This window comes from Lagenorhynchus albirostris, chromosome 13 (genome assembly GCF_949774975.1).
Source record: "Lagenorhynchus albirostris chromosome 13, mLagAlb1.1, whole genome shotgun sequence".
NCBI classification, from domain to species: Eukaryota; Metazoa; Chordata; class Mammalia; order Artiodactyla; family Delphinidae; genus Lagenorhynchus; species Lagenorhynchus albirostris.
The window spans coordinates 2,201,406-2,219,937 of record NC_083107.1 but is presented as its reverse complement, the minus strand read 5'-3'; the positions used below and the strand labels follow the sequence as shown (position 1 = coordinate 2,219,937).

The 18,532-nt window shown below is 50.7% G+C and overlaps 1 protein-coding gene and 1 long non-coding RNA gene across 5 annotated transcripts in view; both read left to right on the top strand.

Moving 5' to 3' along the window:
* Positions 1–8,562: 8,562 nt before the first annotated feature.
* Positions 8,563–18,532, top strand: part of NCK2 (NCK adaptor protein 2) — a 134,762-nt gene continuing 124,792 nt past the window's right edge. Inside the window, exons 1-2 of one of the 4 annotated variants that reach the window (XM_060169268.1) lie at positions 9,012–9,230; positions 9,463–9,607. The gene's annotated coding sequence lies outside the window, so the exon portion shown is untranslated. Of the gene's footprint in view, positions 8,623–9,011; positions 9,231–9,462; positions 9,608–18,532 lie in introns of those variants that run through there. The other 3 variants (XM_060169266.1, XM_060169265.1, XM_060169267.1) reach the window with 3 other exon arrangements.
* On the top strand, positions 9,922–13,992 carry LOC132531191 (uncharacterized). Its single transcript, XR_009544036.1, has 2 exons — positions 9,922–12,367; positions 12,820–13,992. It is a non-coding gene; the product is annotated as an uncharacterized LOC132531191 (long non-coding RNA).

Here is an 18,532-nt window from a genome sequence, read left to right as displayed (position 1 = left end):
TATCTGGGTCCCAACTATTTAAGTGCCCATCCAGGTAATGGAATTATAAATCCAAGCAGTACTAGACCACCGCCAAATACCCTTTTCTTTAATCTAGAAATAGGTCTTTCAAAGGGTATCAGGCCGAAGGACTTCCCAGGGCATCTTAATTTGGAGTTCCCCGTAAGCAATGTCTGAGACTAGGGCTACAGCACAAGGTTATCTGGGAGGGGAGCCCAGGAAACATCACCGGGGGGAGCAGGAGAAGGAAGGTGGGTGACATAAGGTTTTTTACAAAGCAAATTACTCCTGCAGACACCTGGACGGTCATCGCACGGGGAACTCTGCTAGCCAGTGGGGCACACACCCCAGCGATCCCACCCGAGGGAGGAGGGAGCTGGCATGTCTGCCAAGCAGTCCCCAACAGTCACTGGCTGGGAGGACTCTGGGAGGTGTTCCTGCCCTCACACCTCTGCCCTGCACTTGAGGGGAACAGACACGGAGCCAGAGAGAGCCTGCAGCACTGTGTCCCTGGCGGCGGAAGCTGGGCCCACGGGCAGGGAGAAGGTGGGTTCCAGGGACGTGGCTGGACACCAGCTGTGTCTGCTACACTGGGTGCAGCCGACCTTCAAGGACGGATACAAACCCGAGTGCACCTTCTCTAGTCTAATTCTCCAGCTCCGCATTTGGGCGAGCTCTTCAAACCTGACAGGGATACTTGTGGATGGTGATTCAAAGAAGTAATTGAAGAATACAGAAAGCACTGATCAAGGTGAGGAGGGAAGGCCTACCTGAAGAGAATTAAAAATATAGGGAGCAGAAGAGAGCAAGAGACAGGAGGTAGAGGATGGCTAGAGCAAAGGATCGTGGGCCTGGCAATCCAGGAGGAAACTATTCAGGGGACGAGGGGCTCTGGACAGGAAGCAGATTACAGACTCTGTCCTTAGACCCTGTCCACGGAGGTCCGGCTGAGTCAGAAATGTCTCTCTGTTACAGATTAGAACAGTGACTCCAAAATTTTGAACAGGAGGATCCCTTTTTACATAAACACATGTTCTTTCAAATATCTTCTTGTGTTAGTGATAGTAGTTTAAATATCCTTCGATTAGACGGCCACAGGACTAAAAGCTACAGTGAATTCGGTAATATCACAAAACGAATTTGTGTTTTATTCCTCACCATGGCATCTGCATGGACTTGAAAAATAGCAGTTAATGCTATTTAACTGCACGAGGTGAGGTTTGCTCAGACCGCAGGTGGGGAGAGCACGCTGGTCAGGGACCCACCGCAGTGACTCTCGGCTCAGACTCTCTGGGCCTCAGTCCCAAAGGGGATCATGTCAGGAGGACCCTGAAAGGTCTCCCATGGGACTGCTTTAGACATGTGTTCCTGTGCCCAGAAAACACATCACATGACACCTTCCTGAGATGGAACTCCCCTGGGAAATCTGTCTCCTGAGTCTCCTCTCACCCATCAGGGTAGCTGTGCGTCCAGCCTGCCTTTGTGCGGAACGATGGTAAATGGAAAGTAACTGGTGCAGAAAAGGCAAAATCCTATGAATCCAGAGGCTCATCTCTTTAAGGGGAACCACCCACCCCAACTTTTATGCTCGGATTATGCAATCCAAGCCTGCCAGGAAACTGCTTGTGACGGTCAGTGCGTTCTCTGATGTCAAGAACCCCCACTTTGTCAAACCAGGGGTGTGTGTGTATGTGTGTGTGTGTGTGTGTGTCTGTCCTTTATAACAGCTTTATTCAAGGTCTAAGGCAAGTTGGTATATGGCTGTTTTAATCTGGGGTCACATCCTGAGATAATGATTTGAGCGCAAGTGATTTATTTGGTAGGTGTTCTAGACTAAATTGCACGCCCCCTCAATTTATATGTTGACATCCTAAGCCCCAATGTGCCTGTATTTGGAGATAGGGTCTTTAAAGTAATAACTAAGGTTAAATGAGGTTGTAAGAGTGGAGTCCTAATCCTACATGACTGGTGTCCTTAATAGAAGAGGAAGACACAACAGGGACGCACACAGAGAAAAGACCAGGTGAGGACACAGCGGAAAGGTGGTTATCCGCAAGCCAAGGGCAGAAGACTTGGATGGAAGACCTGAAACCATAAAACTAGAAGAAAACAGAGGCCATAAGCTCCTTGACATAGGTCTTGAAGACTTTTTTTTTTTTTTTTTTTTGCGGCACTTGGGCCTCTCACTGTTGTGGCCTCTCCCGTTGCGGAGCACAGGTTCCGGACGCGCAGGCTCAGCGGCCATGGCTCACAGGCCCAGCCGCTCCGCGGCATGTGGGATCTTCGCGGACCGGGGCACGAACCCGCGTTCCCTACATCGGCAGGCAGACTCTCAACCGCTGCGCCACCAGGGAAGCCCGATTTTGAAGCTTTCAAGCCTCATCTCTAGAATGGGGATCGCTGGGCTTCCCTCGGCGGGCTGTGAGGCTCAGACAAAGTGCTTGGCAAGCGGTAAGAGCGCCGTGAATGAGTAACTATAGCGTTAATAATAACTTACAATATAAATAGCCGAACATATATTGCATTTAAAAAACACTATGTCCAAAGAGTTTAATTTCATCCCACAGCATCCCTTCAAAAAACCATTATTAACTCCCAGCTTGGTATGAGGTACTCTGCAGAATTCAAAGAAATCATTCCTGCTTTCAGTCAGCTTGTGGTCTTTCAGTATCACTTAGACGTAAATGACTAAATCGAGGTCCCCCAGCAGAAGTGTGGGGAGTGAGAGGGATTCCAAGGAGAGAGAGGGTTTACTGACTAATGAGTGGAAGACACTGTTTGGAAGGGAGGGTGTCCCAGACCACCAGGTGTAAACTGCTCAGGATTATTCCTCACACACAGCCAGTTTCCAGTTTAAAATTTCCCACCAAATTCACTGACTAGAGAGAGCTGTTCCGAGACGCACACCACAAACAGCGAAGGGAAAAAGGTATCAGATCACGGTGTTTCTAGAACGTACTTTTGCATTAACTTGTGCTTTAGCGAAGAGCGTGATTAATGAAAGCAACATTCTATCCACCAGTCCTCTACTTGAGAATTGCTTTATATTCTAGAAATCTTCCCTTTTAAAATATGCCTGTAAGACATTGAATAACTAGACTTTTACATAACGGGAACCTTCACTAACTGTACGTCTTCCTGCTCAGTACTCCACTTTCAGGGAAAAAACAAGTAGTAAATTCAGAAAAACAAATATGCTTTATTAACGTTTTATTTATTTATTTATTAAAAAAATTGTTTTTTGGCTGCGTTGTGTCTTCGTTGCTGTGCGTGGGCTTTCTCTAGCTGCGGGGAGTGGGGGCTACTCTTCACTCTGGTGCGCCGGCTTCTCATTGCGGTGGCTTCTCTTGTTGCGGAGCACAGGCTCTAGGCGCGCGGGCTTCAGTAGTTGTGGCACGCGGGCTCAGTAGTTGTGGCTCACGGGCTCTAGAGCGCAGGCTCAGTAGTTGTGGTACGTGGGCTTAGCTGCTCTGCGGCATGTGGGATCTTCCCGGACCAGGGCTCGAACCCATTTCCCCGGCATTGGCAGGTGGATTCTCAACCACTGCGCCACCAGGGAAGTCCTATTAACTTTTTAAAAAGCAATTTTAGCGCATGGCCTTGACTTGGTGCACACTCCACCCAATCTTATACACACTTAGCACCATAAAATGAGGATTTGTGTTCAGAATGGTGACTCTGAGGCATTATGGGTACCCCAACATCAAAAAGGTCATTTCACTTACTATACTACATTTTTTAAGGTGAGATAGCAATTTGCAATATATATTTTTAAGATTTCAACTTATGTTCCAGCTAAAGGGGCTTTCTGGTTAATCCTTACCCCAAATGAAAATTTAATTTAGCAGAATAGCCCATTCCTGAGGCAGCCTGATTACCTGAGGGTTTATTGTATCTCACAGAAATGTTTCATATGTGATGTTCACCTAAAGGCAGATTTCAAAATGGAAATGTGAGTAAGATCCTCTTAGCTTTTCTAAAGTTATGGAGCTCCTCTTAAGATTTTTCCTATCTAAAATTAACTCCAATTCCATCCTGCTGCTAATAATCAAAAACAATTTAAAGTTTGATCATGTTTCTATTTCAGAGCAAGCAGGCTTCAAGTTTTAAAGTTCTGACATGTGTATCTATAACCACAGGAAGTATTCTTTGACAAAACACATACTAAAGATTGCACAGCATGCTAACTTTCCTCCCATTTTCCTTTTATGCTAAATTGCACTTGACTTTATGGTGTTACCTCATCTGTTTTTCTTTAAACAATTAGGTAACGCATAGCTGTTTCCTGAAATCCAGATCGTTATTCAGAGCTAGAAGCAGGAGAATTGTATTGATCAGACGTGGACAGTATCTTACTTTTTTTGGTTTGTATGAACTTTACTCTTTAAAAAAACAAAATCCTGTCAGTCCCTGAAAGATGGATGAAGAGGTAATGGGGAGGTACTTTGGAGTTTTGGTAAGAAATTATCCTGCCATCTTTCTCTCCCTTCTCCCTGTAGACAGAATGTGGATAAGATGAAACGCTGAAATCTGCAAGTCCACCAGCATTTGTTTTGAAATTCTTAGAGTGAGTTCATAAAGGCCTCCTTGCTAACAGTCCTCTGTTCTCTTTGGCAAACTCATAAAGGTTTGGCGTTTCAGTCCATCATTAAAGATGTATTAAGTGTCTGCTGTGTCCCGGGGACACAGGAAAAGGCACTGGAGTCACAGAGGAAAATCAGATATGGTCCTGCCCTCAGGCTGTTTACATCCGAGCTGAGAGGATGACACAAAGAGCAATAAAGCTCATTACGTCAGTGAAATACGTACGGCACTAAGAACTAGTTTCCTAGCAAAAAGTCACTTGAGGGCAGGAACCATGCTCATTTCTGGTTCCCTGTAGAGCACTCTCTGTGTAGTACGTCAGCAATAAAGATTCATTCAATGGAACTGAACGTACAAAAACAGAACCGTTTATCTCTCACAAACCAATTTACCCAACTTTTCTATTTCTGATATGGGCACCATCTTCTTTGCCGCTACCCATATCCAAACCTGTAGGTGACACTGGAGGCCCGTTCTCCTCTGCCCCCATATCCAGGAATGCCCATTCCTTTTGGGCTTTTCCTCTCAACTTGTCCTAGACTAGTTCACTCCACCCCAGTTTGAGTTATTACCATTCTAAGTGTCGCAAACTTTTTAAAAAATTTTTATTTTATATCGGAGTATAGTTGATTTACAGTGTTGTGTTAGTTTCAGGTGTACAGCAAAGTGATACAGTCATACAAATACCTATATCCATTCCTTTTCAGATTCTTTTCCCATATAGGTCATTACAGAATAGTGAGTAGAGTGTCCTGTGCTCTACAGTAGGTCCTTGTCGGTTATCTATTTTATATATAGTGGTGTGTATATGTTAATCCCAATCTCCCAGTTTATCCCTCCTCCGTCTAGTCACTCCACCCCAGTTTGAGTTATTACCTTGCAGACTTCTTTTGCAGACTTCTTTTTTTAAATTTATTTTTACATTTTTATCTTTTATTTTTGTAAGTGTCGCAAACGTCTAACCGCTCTTTTGTTCTTACCTTTCCGCATTCTTTGGTACAGGCACCAAATGAGTCATCCCGCCACCATGATGATGTCCACACTTAATTCCTGTATCTCCTGGTCTTATCTCCTCAGGATCCTCTGCAGGCATCCTTTGCTCCTTCTAAATGGAGTATCTTCTGTCCTCCTGGAGTCCTCCCACTTTCCCCCTCTCTGTCCTCAGGGTTCTATCTAAGCTCCCTCCCCATCTGTTTCCAGCTTTCAAAATCCTAGTGTTTGCATCATTTGGGGGTTTTGGTTGCAAGAAGGGAGAGTACCTCTGGCTATCTTGAGCAGAACAGGGACTTACTGAAGGATATCAGGTAGTTCGCAGAGGGCGGGGCTGGAGGAGCTGGGAGAGGGGGGAGACCAGGAGGGTTCATGGCCTCCGTAGGGAAGTTCTGGGATCCTTCCGGCAAAAGCAAACTCCATCTCTTCCTCCCTGGCCTTTGGTACCCTCTCCAGTTTCAGAGTCCTGAGTGGGAGGGGTTTATTGGCCCATCCCAGGCCATTTGTTCTCACGGGGCGTCTGGGAGTAGAAAGGCTGAGGAGGCGACTCTGCTTCCTGCCAAGGCCAAGGCTGGAGAGAAGGAAGGAAGAAGTCGAATTGCAATGACTTTCTCCCAGGAGCTGAGATGCCTGGTGGCCTCTTGGCCAAGCCTGAGGTCACTGGAGGAGGAGCTCCCTCGGGAAGGAGATAAGTTTCCTTCTGAACCTGGTGATGTTGAAAAGCTGAGGAGCTGCCCAGAGGGGCTGCAGATGAGCAGGAAGCTGTCTAAGCCTGCCGATCTGGGAGTTAATCACTGAACGTCAGGCTGGAAACGTACAAAACATGACCAACTCTCTTTAAAAAAAGGCACGTATCAGAAGAAAAACAAAGGGCCAAAGTGTGCTTTGGGAATATGACTTTTAGAGTTTGGGAGGACAGCATGCCCGACAAGGACAGACGTGGGCAGGTCAGAAAGGTAGCTGTGTTACATAATCGAACAGACAACCGCATTTCAGGAAATAGCACAAATGCCATGTGCTTCGGAAAACTGCATGGGATAAAGACCGAGAAAGAGACATTGGGTTTTAGATAATGTCCTTGGTGACTTTACAAAGAATCAGAGAAGGGGCTTCCCTGGTGGCGCAGTGGTTGAGAGTCCGCCTGCCGATGCAGGGGATGCAGGTTCAAGCCCTGGTCCGGGAAGATCCCACATGCCGCGGAAGCGGCTGGGCCCGTGAGCCATGGCCGCTGAGCCTGCGCGTCCGGAGCCTGTGCTCCGCAACTGGAGAGGCCACAACAGTGAGAGGCCCGCGTACCACCAAAAAAAAAAAAAAAAAAAGAATCAGAGAAGGATGAGGACTTCAACTCCTGATTCAGCAAAGGTTACAAAACAGACAAGCAGTAAAAAATTGGGTCAATGTTGTTATACCCATTTTGAGTAAACTAATTTAAAATTGGGCCAGACCACTTACTATAATTCTGCTCTCCTTATTAGGAAGACAAAGTTTTCACAGAACAATGGACTGAGGGAGCTTCTTTCTCAACACCATGGAGCAGGTGGCTGTCCAACTCCCTGACTTTGGACCCATCCTGGCTCAGTGCACTGTATCCCCCCCAGCCACTGACCACTGACTGCTTCCTACTGCCAGGAAGCATGCTGGGGACTTACAGGGGAGCGAGGTAAATATTATCTCCCCATTTGATGGATTTTAGATAGGTTCAGAAACACTTGTTCCAGAGTTGAAGAAGCAGAGAGTCAACCACTCAACTGCGACTTCAAAGGTATACGGGCTCCAAGGACCCTCCTTGGGTACTTCTGTTGGGGAACAAGGAAGGGGATGAGCCGTTCGTTCAGTGACAACGCCTTGTCACCTTGGGTACACTATTATTGCTTTAATATAATGAGAAAACAGGAGCTTAAGAAAGAACCTCATTAACATGGATCTGGGCTATTCCACCAGGAAATCAGAATCATTTGAATACTAGGATTTCCTTTTGGGAAGCCATATGGGGAGGGGATTGATGACAGACATCTGGATACACGTGCCTGTTTAAGGAACCCTGTGTCTTTCCCTCTCCTCTGGGGTTACAGGTAAGCATGTGGCCAGGTGACCGGAGGGTCCCACTACTAGTGACAACTCCTTCTGGGGCCCACATTCCTACAGCTCCTTCCAGGATTCTGCCCGGTGGGCGGGCTCGAGCCGGACACGAGGGAACTCAGGCACACACTTTGGGTTTCCTCCCCTGCTTTTAAGAAGTGCTTCCGACGATAATAGAGAGTCAAAAAGTGTCTGGTTGGGAAAGTAAATAGATACAAGGCAAATAAATAAAAATGCCCAGAAGCAGTTACAGAGAGGAAGTGACATTTTTCTGTAAGTCACTTTTCTGATGGACCGCAGGCCTGCCTCGCCGAGGGTGCCAGGCGAAGGCTTCCGGGAGGGGGGCGGTGGCCGAGCCCCAGGGCGTCCCGATAAGAAAATCAAACAAAAAGACGATGGAAAGACCACCCGCCGGTCCTTCGATACCGAAGTTGCTGCCTTGCTCGCCTCTCCCGTCCTCCTATTCGCTCCGCCAGCGCGCAGGGTCGGAGCGGGGCCTCCCCTCCCCTCCCCTCGGCGCCCCGCTCGGCTCCGCGCAGGGTCCCCCGGGCCGGGCTGCGCCCCCGGCCGAGCCGCGAGCCGCGAACCCCGCGCCGGTCCCAGCGCCGCCCGAGCCCGGCCGCCGTGCGCGCCCAGGTGGGTCCCGGGCGGCGGGCGCGCGGGCCTGGGCGGCCCCGGCGGCGTCACGGGGCGGAGCGGAGGAGGCGGAGGAGGAAGGGCGCGCGGCGGGCGCTGCCGGGAGGGGCGGGGGCGCCGCGGCGGGAGCGGAGGCCGGAGCAGAGCGGGCCGGCGGGCGCGGGGCTCGGCGGCGGGGGTCGGCCGGGCCCGCGGGGTCCGCCCGGGCCTGAGCGTCCGCCGAGCGGCGGGAGGACCGAGGGGCGCAGACAAAGAGCGGCGCCTGGGCGGGCGCAGCGCGGCCGCCGCCCGGGACCCGCGCCGCTGCCCCGGCCTCGGCGGGCGGCGCGCGAGGTAAGCGGGGCCGGGGCGGGTACGGGGGACCGGGGACCGGGACCGGGGCCGGGGCCGGGGCCGGGGCCGAGGCGGGGGCCGCCAACTTGGGCCGCTCTCGGAGTTGCGGCGCCGCGGGGCTGGCGGGGCGGGGCGCGCCGGGGCCGGGGGCCGGGGGCCGGGTGCCCTCGCGGCCTGGCCCCGCGGCCGCCGGCATCTCCGGCTCGTCCCCTCCCTGGGCCGGGCGGGCTGGGCGGGCCTGCGCGGCGGTCCCGGGACTGGGCCCGCGCGGGGGCGCGGAGCGGGGGCCGGGCGCGCCCCCGGGGAGGACCGCGCGGATCGCAGGCTCCGCTCAGGACGCGGGAGGCGAGCGCGGCCCACGGAACTTCTGTGGGTCGCGACTGTTAGCGAACCCTTGCGGAGCTGCTGTCACTTGGCGTACGGGAGGCTCTCCGGGCCGGGGCGCTTTGTGCCGGGGCCGGGCTCCGCATCCTGCCCGAGATCACCGGCCCCGGAAACAAAGTTTCTCACGAGCGCGCTGCCCTGGGCTTATTCTGAGCGATCGAACCACCCAGCGGTTCTGGAAGAATTCGGTGTGTGACTTGAGGACGTAGACGGTAACTCCCCTGGTGAGCGCAGTCGGCGTGGAGTGTGCGGGGGGTGTGATTGCAAAACGCTTTCGTTTGTGGACCGTGGAGATCGCCCTGGAAGGGCTGCGCGGGTGCCCGGGGGTTCCGGACTCACTGGCGTCTCTACAGCGCGGGGGACAAAGCAGGAGCGGGCGCGGGTCGGCCTCTGGCACCCAGGACAGGTCAGGTCGGCAGTGTCCCCCGTATTTGGCTTTGTTTATTTTGCCAACAGGTTTAAGGCTGAACCTGGCAAGTTTGCGTCTGCACAACGGGATGAGCAGGCCGCAGCGCTGGGCCCGCGCAGGCCCACCCCTTCCTTTGACCCCAAAGAAACTGCACCCTGACAGGCCACCGGGTGTGGCTTGCGGGACCCACAGGTAGGGGGGTCCTTACCTGGTCTTGGCCCAGTGTGGCTTTCTCCCGGGCTTCGCCAAAGGGATTTTGGTAGGAATGAGAGTTATTCAGGGTATGTTTCATCCCACTGCATTTGATATCGTAAGCAACAGGACTTAAAACGACTGAAAATGAAATTAATCTGGGCTGCTTTAACTTATCAAAGCAGACCTAAACTTTGCTTCTGAACACTCCCTTAATTCACTTACCCAGTGGCCCTAGATGAACGGGTAAATGAATGACAGGATTCAGGCATGGGTGGTGGGGTCGTATAAAGAGGGTAGCAGCCAGTGAACACGAGCAGATCGAGTGGGCCTAACCAGGAGACTGAGCTGTCGGTGTAGGCTTTTAGGTGTTTGGAACAGGGGTTTCCCCAGATGTGGGTGTTAACCGTGTTTCTGAATTAGTAACCAGGAGGGAAAATCCTACTGTGATGTTTCTCTCCTCCAGGTTGGTTAGATGTAGTTTTGAAGAAAGTGGCCGGATCCTAGTGGTCCTCTGGCTGCAGCTAGTTGAGGCTGAAATTGGGAACTTAAAGCAGCTGTGAGCTGGTAGTAACCTAGAGGCCTCACCTGGGCCCCGAGCGTCTCAGCTGCTACCTAAATACTCAGCAGGATTGATTCTGGGCCGCGGGATGACATTGCCATCTGGAGGATAGGCTGACCCGTCCCCTTCGCTCCCCATTTAAGGTGGGGCCTGATGAAGGTGATCGCAAGTAGCTGTGCTCATTTGTCGGGCTTTGAGGTTTTCTTTATTACGTGCCCTGTACCTCAGTTCTCTTCATCCCTCATCTCTTTGAAGTTGCCACATTTCCCAGCCTCTGTTAAAATATTTGCATTGGGCGATTATTGAGGTTTTCCAACAAACAGATCACACGTACACAGTATTTGAGACGTGTTATCATCCACTGTAAACATACCTGAAGTCTTCCTTGTGTGTATACAAACTGGATAACCTTTTAAAATACCCGAAAGTCTTCTCCATTGCCCAGAATGACCTGGAGCTTTCTCCTCGGTCACTTCGTTAGCATTGCCTCGATGAGGCTGTGTTACACGTGTTTCTCCGGGATACACATGCTTCTCACTGCCCAGAATGGCCTCCCGTGAACCAGGGGAGAGGGCCGGTGACATGCTTCTCCTATATGAAAAATCAAGCGGAAGATTGCTCGCCAGAACTGCAGGGTAGGGTAGTGGACCATGTTTGGAAATCTAGTAAGCTAACTTTCTTCACAGATGAACTGGAAACTCCCCACGACTCAACTCCGAGGCTTGCAAGATGAGTTTCCCCATCCAGATGAGCTGCAAATGGCCCTTCCAAAATGTTTCTCTTTCCTAAAATGAGTGATGGAAACCCTTTGTGGCCTGTTTTCAAAGGCTAAAAATGACATCGTGCTGATACTGTTAAATGCTTGAGTTAAGACAGTTTAGAAGGAGATCAAGAGAGCCATTTAACGGTTTCAAAGTATGGAGCTAAAGTAAAGATAGTTTCTTGTTTCTTTAGGCCATTTTAGTAACACAGTTTTAAAAAGTAGACTGTTTTTTTCTTTTCCTGCGTTTCACTTTGAATGGATCCCAAAGTGTGTCAATTTCTGAAGGTATAATTAACATTAACCAGTTATAACTCCGTCCCCCAACACACACACGTGCATTTGTCACAGTTGGCCCCGTGGCTTGTGTTCATTCCTTGTACACACGGATGCCCAGAAAATACTGATTGAACACGTGAATATCGAGTTCTGAGCCTGTCAGTCATTAAGGCTCTAGGTTCATAAGGTTTTGCTTCCAGCACATCCAGGTCCAGACAATGGGAGGATTTGGTCTGGTGGCCTCTCTATTTGGTAAATTCTCTGTCAAACGAATCATTTATAGCCCTGAAGCTAAAATTAATTAAAAAAAAAAAAAAAAGCAAGACGAAAAGCAAACCAGCTACATCACCCCCTGGTGGGATGCCTAAATATTTTACTTTTCAATAGGTTGTCTGTCCAGGTTAACCTGAACTGGAAACTCCGGGCAGAGCATTTGTTATCCCGGCCTGGTAAGCCAGCCATTTAGTGTCCTCTTACCTCTTTTTATACCATTTTTTAATGTTTTTAAGAAAAGAAGCTTCAAGTGCACTCAGAATCGAAATACTGCAATTTCCCCTTTTGAGAGTTTTGGAAAGTGGGATTGTTTTGCCGGTTGGTAGTTAAATGAAGATCTGAAACGCCCAAGTCAGATAAAAATAACGGGTACTAGTGTTCAGATGGAAGATTATGGCTTACCAATTAGCTTTCCCATCCACCACCATACTTAGTATCGAAATAACATGGTGACGTGGTCTCCGGCCCTGACGTCTGTGTGAGGACCCCGGAGCCCAGAGACAGTGGTGGGGTGACAGAGCCCCCTGGCTGCTCAGCAGGAGGAGACGACCCCCAGAGGTGCTGGGCGTGGTAGCCCCTGGGAGGCTGCGGGTCTGCCGCAGGTCCTGATGGGCGGAGTGTGTGGGCCCCTGCCCGGCTGCAGGTGGGAGCAGGGCGGGCAGGTGAGTTCACTCTGGAGGTGACCTCCTGTCCTGATTTCGGTGTCTGAGCCCGTTGGCCTGGACATTCTCTGCGAGTTGAAGGGCGCTTGTCCCCATTCAGTGTGTGCACGCCTGCTCAGGCTGCCCTCACAGTTCCCACAGGCTGAGCGTGAAAAGGAAGCTTATTTCTCGCCCTTCTGGAGGCTGTAAAGTGAGGATCCAGGTGCTGGCAGACTCAGTTCTCGGTGAGCCTCTCTTCCTGCTGTGTCCTCACACGCCCTGCATGTGGGGCGTTCTGGCGTCTGTTCCTCTTCCTAGGAGGACACCAGTCCTGTTGGGTTAGGGCCCCACCCTTCTGACCTCATTGAACTTTCGTTGCTGCCAGGGCTCTTTCTGCAGATGCAGGCACGTCGGGGGTGAGGGCTTCAACATGTGAATTCGGGGGGCAGTTCAGTGCATAACAGTGCGTCACTCTGTTCAAAACCAGGCTGATGATTTTAGGGCTTCCTGTGGCTTCTGTCACCCCGATCTGGAACCTGGTGCGGGGAGGGGAGGGGCTGGCAGCTCAGTGTTCATCACGCAGCCTCCACACGCGGGGAAGGCGGCCGCTGGGATCCAGATGCGTCAGGCTTTGAGGAGAACCGTTAGGAGAGAGAACTAGCCCTGACCGATTCCGTTTGTGGACGCTTACCCTCAGCCGGTGTTGGCTCAGCTGCAGCAGGGTTTTTGGATCAGGATCATGGTCAAATACAAGATGTACGGAAAGTGCTGGATTTGGTATGGAAACGAGAGCGTTTCCTGGCCACAGATGGAACCTGGGGCCAGGAGCGTCGCTGGGGCTGCTGCTAAGACTGTGGATCTGCTGGGAGCCAGCGTCCCCTTGGCGGGTGCGGGAGGGTTCGGTGACGTCCACCCTCATCGCTGCCTGTGTTGCTGGCCTGGGCCAGTGGGAGCTGTTCTAGGTGATCACCTGTGTGACCGCAGCTCTCCAGCTGCAAACCTGTTCACTCCTGACTCAGTCGATCATTCCAGTGAATCATCCGACCTCCCTCCGGTCATTTCCACTGAAAACTCTGAACATCACAGCTGTTGGCACCGCCTCCTGACCTGCCTGCCTTCTCGTTAATGTCCCCAGCATTGACTCACTGCGTCATCCTGGACTCTCCCTTGCCTCCCAGATCCCAATCTTATTAATTTTACCTCCAAAAGATCTCTTACACTTGAGCCTTCCCCTCTCACTTGCACTGGCGGAACACCTCTTTCACCACGCCTACCACCCTGCTCATTGCGCCCGGGTACCCGAGCCTGGCCGTGGTCCCATCGCTGGCTCCCCACTGCCCTCGGGTCAGCGTCCCCCGTCCTCAACGTGGCTCCTGTGGGCCTGCGCCACGGGCTCCTCACTGCTTTCTCAGCCTCTAAATATGCTTCCCCGCCCCCAGTACACACTGGATGGCAGCCTGCTAGTTGTGATAACGTTTATTGTCAGTTTATTTTTAAAGACTTCTGTACTTTGGGGCCGATTCAGTGTTACCCTTGTAATAACAGCATCACGGCGCAAGTGCCCCGGAACTATACCTGACCCTTAAGGAAGGAGGAGAGGCTGGTGCCGAAAACGCTGCCTGTGTCTGTTTTCATGTGGGGTGTTTCCTGAAAACGCCCCTTGAAGATTGTCGAGAGCCGTGCTGTCCCATTGAAATACAGTGCGAGCCACAGAGGGGGTTTTAGCTGTCTAGTAGCCACGTTAAAGATGTAAAAAGAAACAAGTGAGACTAATTTTCACAGTCTGTTCTTTTACCTGGTAGAGCCAAAGTATCTTTATTTCCACGTGTTCAACATAAAACGTTATTAATGTGACGATTCACATTCTTCTATTTGTGTGAAGTCTTTGAAAGCCGGCACGTGTTCTCCGTTCATGGCGTGCCTCTCCCCTCGCAACATTGGGGTGTTCAGCGGCCCCGTGAGGCTGGTGGCTGCGTGCTGGAGAGCACAGGTCTGTACCCTTTAATGATGCAAGCTTCGTTTAGCCTGTGTTTTCCTGAGTTGAGATAGCTGAGAAGACATAGAGGAAGCAGCCTGGGATCATAATAATGGTAATTATTATTCTGTAGTGGGAAAGGTGTAATCTGTAGTTCTAAGGAATACTGTGGTATTTCAGGTACTCAAGCAGTTTTAGAGTGCTCAAACCAGATGTGGTTACCTATAATCAGGATACTTGTATATTTTACAAATGTTTTAAAATGTGTGTAGAATTCTAGAGGTTACGTTACCAATGCAAAATAACTTTTTGGGAATGTTAGTGTTCAGTGTATTTCCGATATATTTAAGTACTTAATTTCTAAGTATAGAACCTAAAAGTCATATTTCTTTAGTGATCACGGGCTTCTTCCCTAACACACACACACCACACGTTGTAGTGACTGTGCTGACCACGTTACACAAAATACTAGCTCATTGAATGCCTTCAAAAATTGAGTGTGGGGCTTTCCTGGTGGCGCAGTGGTTGGGAGTCCGCCTGCCGGTGCAGGGGACGCGGGTTCGTGCCCCGGTCTGGGTGGATCCCACGTGCCGCAGAGCAACTAAGCCCATGCGCCACAACTACTGAGCCTGCGCTCTAGAGCCCGCGTGCCACAACTAGTGAAGCCCATGCACCTAGAGCCCGTGTCCCGTGACAAGAGAAGCCACCGCAATGAGAAGCCTGCGCACAGCAACGATGACCCGACACAGCCAAAAATAATAAATAAATAAAAATAAATAAATTTCTATAAAAAAAAGCCTGAGTGTGATTTCTTGCTGTGTTTCTCTTTATAGTCGAGGATATGGAGACATAGCAGGTCAGGCTGCCGAAGGTTCCAGGGCTGGTCAGTGGCAGATCTGGAATTCACACTCAGGCTGTCTGACTTCTGAGGCTCTGCTCTTAGCCACTAAGCTAGGCCACCATCTCTTCATTAAGGTGTATCTGAAAATGCGTAAACAGAGCTGTAAACTTCTATGGTGGTGTAAGATTGGAGGGACATAATGGAAAACCATTGATAGGGAGCAGAGCTTGGAGGTCGTTCATTCTGGGAACCTCTTACCAGCCAAGTTATGCTGGAGGCCCTGGACTTTGGAAGGACATCGTGAATAAGCACCGGCTGCTCCAGTGGTCCTGGCGGGTGTGCCGCGGAGAGTCACAGAGGCGAACCCGTGAGCGTCCCCGGCCTTGCAGCTCGTGCCCGCCAGCCCTCCTTTCTGAGTACCACGGGCCAGGGGACCCCCAGACAGGCATACTCTCCAGCCCAGAGCAGGGCCTCAGCAACCCCTGGAGGGTTCCTTCAGACTCACATGGCTGGACACACACCAGAGTGTGTCTGCAGGGGGGCCTGAGAATTTGCTTTTCTGATGAATTCTCAGGTGATTTGGAATTTTGGAAGACTGCTGAGCTAACTTTGTGGGAACTTCGACATCGGCTGCCGTCCTAAGCGAGGCTCGTAGTGCCGGACCATCCTAAACTCGCCCTTCCGTTGTTGGAGGGCCCTGGAAGCACTGGGTAGCCTCCCCTCGGGGCAGATGGAACTGACGTACAATCGAGAGTGTGGTGCTGTGGGGGGGACTTCTGTGTGTTTCCAGGTCGGGAAGGCGGTCTCCGATGGGCTATCACGCGGGCAGGCTCTCTGAATTCACAGGCTTAGATTTGCAGTCCAGCTGCTTCTCTCCATGCAGCCTGTCCCAGGAGGAGCAGCAAAGATTTATTTACTTAAACAAGCTTAATAATTCTCCCAGCCGCGGTGAGGGCGGCCAGCTCGGGAAGAATCTTAGAAGAGGGAGAGATGGGCGTGAGACGCTTAGAGAAGGCGCCAGCGGCTGTCTCATTGGACGAAGCCCATCAGTGTCGGCGTTGATCTTCCTTGAAGGATGTGCCTCAGTTTCGTATCCTGTGAGTTCTGGCTGAGCGTTTAAGGATGTCTGCAAGTCAACAGATATTTTAATTACGTCACTTGCAAGCCTGGCTACAGAAGAGGGGTTCTGTCTCTCTTTCCCCCTTTCCAGCTGTGTTCGTTTTAAGGGCAGTCCCTTTAAAAGCTTGTGTCCCTGTTTTCAAGTCCGTGTGTGTTGGGGGCAGGGGTGGTGGGGAGATGTCGAGATTGGGGATAAACAGCTCTCTTGTTGCTCTGAGTGATGGGAACCAGCTTGGGGACATGGACGTAAAAACTGCAAGCTGCTGGAGTATTTTTAAGAGACCATGAAATAACGAGGGATTCAGGGAGTTACTTTAGAATCAGTTTCAGGACATTTTATATAGGTGAATAGTGAATTTTCACCAAACTGCTTTCTTTCTTTCTTTTTTTTGCGGTACGCGGGCCTCTCACCGTTGTGGCCTCTCCCGTTGCGGAGCACAGGCTCCGGACGCGCAGGCTCAGCGGCCACGGCTCACGGGCCCAGCCGCTCCGTGGCACGTGGAATCCTCCCGGACCGGGGCACGAACCCGTGTCCCCTGCATCGGCAGGCGGACTCTCAACCACTGCGCCACCAGGGAAGCCCTGCTTTCTTTTTTAAGGAACATACTTGGAGCAGAATCTGGCAAGACGGCTATAAAAGCAGATTTTTCCTTTCTTTTGGTTCTTCCCTGTATTTCACATTCGTGTGTGATTCCCCGACCCTGGCCATGCAGCTTAAGTCATCTGCCTTCCTTACCTGCACTCGGGTGGTTTTCCTTTATGTGTTCACTTACTGCCTTCTTCGGACTGGCCTGGCTTGTGTGTATAAGCTCCCCTCCCTTTATTAAGACGTCTGTGCTGCGTCATTTCCCTTCTTAGGGTCTCCGTCGTAGGTCTCTTTCATATGGTTCAGGAGATAAGACCCGGTGGTGACTATAAAGAAACTGTCCTCTTAAAACTGGGGGAAGGACAACAGACCCTCTGCCGTTGTCATTTTCACTTTGAAGGGTGCCTGGGTGGAACTGAGGCTCCGTCGAGGGTCGTAGATGACGGCTCCGCTGCTTGAACTTGACTGTGCCTTGCGCCAGGCGAGCTCAGCCCCGGGAGGGAAGGCTGCCCTGCTTTCTGGAAGAAGGAGATCCTCTTTTCCTTAATGTCTCAGGTCGGAGAGGTTTGTAACAGTCAAAGGCAGAAAATGTTTTCAACATACTGCATACCTGAAAATTCCCATTCGTTTTTGAATTTTCCTAGCTGGTAGATTTGGGTTAAGAAATAAAAGCAATTCACTTTGGCAAATACAAGAGGATACCTTTTCAGGTGTTAATATTAAAAAAAGAAACTTGATGGGACTTCCCTGGCGGTCCAGTGGTTAAGACTCTGCGCTCCCAATGCAGGGGGCATGGGTTCGATCCCTGGTTGGGGAACTAATATCCCGCATGCCGCAGAGCGCGGCCAAAATAAGTAAGTAAACAAATAATTAAAAAAAAAAAAAAGGAACTTGAGACTTGACCCTCTACCCTTGTATGTAAATTAGTGGTTCTCGACCAGGGGTGGTTCTGCCCCTCTGGACAATTGGTGGTGTCTGAGGACATTTTCCAGTTGTCAGGACTGGAGAGTGGTCCTGGTATCCAGTGGGCAAAGACAAGGGATGCTACCCAGCTTCACACAATGCAGCAGACTGTCCCCACACCAGAGGGTTAACTGGCCTGAAAAGTCAGTGTTTCAGCAGCCTTGTTACGAGCGACTGCTCATGTACTTTGCTTAAACCTTTCAATTAATGGCCCATGTATTCTTTCACACAGTTGCCCTCTTGGAGATCATTTTTTCCCTGCAGGGTTTTTTTTAAATAAATTATTTTATTTATTTATTTTTGGCTGTGTTGGGTCTTCGTTGCTGCACATGGACTTTCTCTAGTTGCGGTGGCTTCTCTCATTGCAGAGCACGGGCTCTAGGTGCGGGGGCCCCAGCAGTTGTGGCATGCAGGCTCAGCAGCTGTGGCTCGCAGGCTCAGTAGTTCTGGCTCACGGGCCCAGCTGCTCTGCGGCATGTGGGATCTTCCCGGACCGGGGCCCGAACCCGTGTCCCCGGCACTGGCAGATGGACTCCTAACCACTGCGCCACCAGGGAAGCCCTCCCTACAGTTTTATAAACATCAAAAATAATACCTATTTAGAAAGCTAAACAGTGTTTATACACCTCTACAGTTAAGTATATAAAGGAGAAAGTTTAATGTAACTGAGTTAACCATGGTTTATCTATAATATTGTTGGTGGTAAAGTATGGCATGCATTGTTTTTTAAATTTTCTACTTCTCCCTCTTTGGACCAGATAAATATGAAATGCTGATTTTGTAGGAAGCATTATGAAATCTGGCTGAACCGTGGTGACAGCACATTCCCTTTAGAATGTCCACTAACAGGGAAGTAATGGGGTCCCTTATCAGTTGCTTTTAATAGGTAGTTGATTTTCAGAGTTTGGTTTAATCCAAGACCTCTG